Source organism: Salvelinus sp. IW2-2015, linkage group LG14, assembly GCF_002910315.2.
Source record: "Salvelinus sp. IW2-2015 linkage group LG14, ASM291031v2, whole genome shotgun sequence".
In the NCBI taxonomy this organism is placed as follows: domain Eukaryota; kingdom Metazoa; phylum Chordata; class Actinopteri; order Salmoniformes; family Salmonidae; genus Salvelinus; species Salvelinus sp. IW2-2015.
In genome coordinates this window covers 52,182,213-52,185,125 of record NC_036854.1, presented here as the reverse complement: position 1 = coordinate 52,185,125, position 2,913 = coordinate 52,182,213, and the positions used below count along the sequence as shown (strand labels likewise).

Below are 2,913 nucleotides of genomic sequence, written 5' to 3'. Positions count from 1 at the left end.
GTCTCTGCTAGGTAAAACCCCGCCTTATCTCAGCTCACTGGTCATAGCAGCACCCACCCATAGCACGCACTCTAGCAGGTATATCTCACTGGTCACCCCCAAAGCCATTTCCTCCTTTGGCCGCCTTTCCTTCCAGTTCTCTGCTGCCAATGACTGGAACGAACTGCAAAAATCACTGAAGCTGGAGACCCATATCTCCTTCACTAGCATAAAGCACCAGCTGTCAGAGCAGCTCACAGATCACTGCACCTGTACATAGCCCATCTGTAAACAGCCCATTCAACTACCTCATCCCAATACTGTATTTATTTATTTATTTATCTTGCTCCTTTGCACCCCAATATCTCTACTTGCACATTCATCTTCTGCACATCTACCATTCCAGTGTCTAATTGCTATATTGTAATTACTTCGCCACCATGGCCTATCTATTGCCTTACCTCCCTTATCTTACCTCATTTGCACTCACTGTATATAGATGTTTCTTTTTTCTACTGTATTATTGACTGTATGTTTGTTTACTCCATGTGTAACTCTGTGTTGTTGTATGTGTCGAACTGCTGTTGTTCTCAACTAGCCTACCTGGTTAAATAAAGGTTAAATAATTATGGGGTGTCACTGTAATTGGGGCCAGAAGAGCTTCCCAAGGACTTGTCTTACTGGATATGCAAATATTCAGTCCAGGAGTAACTTCCATGCTATTCTTAGTGTTGTTGCACAACCTACACATGAAACAGGGGGTTAACACCTCAACATACAGTGCATTCGGAAAGTATTCAGACCTTTTGACTTTTTCCACATTTTGATACATTATAGCCTTATTTTGAACTGTATAAAATAATTTCCCCCCTCATCAATCTACACACAATACCCGATAATGACAAAGCAAAAACAGGATTTTAGAAATGTTTGCAAATGTATAAATAATAAAAAACGGAAAATATTAKATTTACATAAGTATTCAGACCCTTTACTCGGTACTCTGTTGAAGCACATTTGCCAGCGTTTGGCAGTGCTTTGTYTGTGTGTGCTGTGACCGTAAACATCTCCAGATCTCAAGACGTGGATTTGTGTGTTTACTGTACATGTGTACTCAATAGACTGAAAGCTAATCTTCAATGAAACATTGAGGAAGCACAATACAATTGTTGCTCATCTTCAAACATGTCTTTTAAGGATCTTTGAAGAAGATGCATCTTAATACGAATCTCATCACTACTGGATGAAGTTGTGTAGCGACATTAATCATATTACGTTTCTAAGGAACTAGACTATAGGGAATAATTTATACAGTAATTTATACGGTGATTTGTTCTCTTGGAAGACAACAGATGGTTTTTGTTTCAGTACAATAACATTTTCTTTAATGGTATTTGCCAAATTCTGGATTTTCTTTTTGTGACAATTTACAATAAAACATATTGTATGTTGTTGATGTTGTACACATTAAACTGTATCCACAACTTTATATTCCATTTTGTGCGGAAGGACACCATTTCATGTATACAACATCTAAAGACCTGTATTATTATACTGAGAGCGTTTCAGTTTCTAAAYACATGCATTTGGGTGTTTCTGGAGCTTTTGTTCATTTTTATATTTTAGCCCCAATACTGCAGAACGAGGATCACTGGTTGGGGTCAGTTTCTGAAAAACAAGTCAAATTGCAAAAAAGTGTCTGGACACTTCAATAACATACCGTTTACATCCAAAATACAAATTTGGTTGTAAAAAAGTAAACTTCTCCTTTAATGAGACAGTGTAAACAATAAGGGTTTAAATAGGCCAGATCATTTATTTAATAAGCAAAGGCAGTTATATTGCTTTCAATAAGGGCCGCATTAGACATCGATCGACATCCTTGATACTTTACTCTAATGAGGTTGTACTCAATTGACTGAACAGCAGCACTTGCGCCTGTCTGTCATTTTCTACTGTGCATTTATTTGTTTAATAACCTTCTTTTTTTTTATATATACGCAACTCACTGAGTAGGCTATATTTCAAAAAGAGGCGATCATTGTGATCTTAAATGTCACATATCAACCTGGACTCAGGATAAACGTAACTTAGTAAACGAAAATCAGGGACACACAAATTAGTATGATATGTTAAGTTTGSTATGGTATGTATTAATTTGTGGATGTCCATCATCCATTTCGTTTGATATGTTGCGAATTACAATTCTTATGATATGACCCACATCAAAAAATACTATATTGTATACTATGTTAGGAATACTATTTCACTGTAGTGTTTTGCGAACTAGTATTTACTGTAGTATACTGTAATATACTGTAGTATTTACAGTTTACTATAGTATAAATACTGAAGTAAAATGGTTTATGTACCATAGTAATTACTGTAGTGTTTTGCAGACTGTGCTATACTGTAGTATTTACTGAAGTGTTTTTGTTTAATAATCTTTGACATAGAAGTGGGAGGCTTTCTCCTTGAGGAAACCTACTAGAGAAATACTAAAAGAGAAAATGTTCCATAACCTGTAGATAAGTAGGTAAGTAGGACTGGGTTCTGAACGGAGAGTTGCACACTTCTGCTCTTTCCTATAACCTGTAGGGAACTCAATATATGGTCTATACTTGGCATGTAGGTCGTTCAATTATGGGTGGCGCAAATTGGAATATGCTAACAGAAGGAATCTCTACTGACTGGTAGACAGAATGTGTGTATCGCCTGGGGATGAGTTTCAATGGAGACGCTTTGATTAGCTAAATCCTAATGCCAATGTGTAGAAGCTGTGGACAATGATTCTATTTCTCTCTCATGCTGGGAGCAAGGGCCATTGGTATAACAAGACTCACATTTCGAGAGAGTACGCACACTACAGCTCGCAATGCATCATGCCATTTTCAAGTCACTTTCACTGCGCAGTGAAGAGACAACAACATATCA

The 2,913-nt window shown here is 37.1% G+C and overlaps 1 non-coding gene across 1 annotated transcript; it reads right to left on the bottom strand.

The window, feature by feature from the left end:
• Positions 1-2,440: 2,440 nt before the first annotated feature.
• On the bottom strand, positions 2,441-2,495 carry LOC111973610 (U7 small nuclear RNA). The gene has a single exon (XR_002878596.1). It is a non-coding gene; the product is annotated as a U7 small nuclear RNA (small nuclear RNA).
• Between the last annotated feature and the right edge of the window lie 418 nt (positions 2,496-2,913).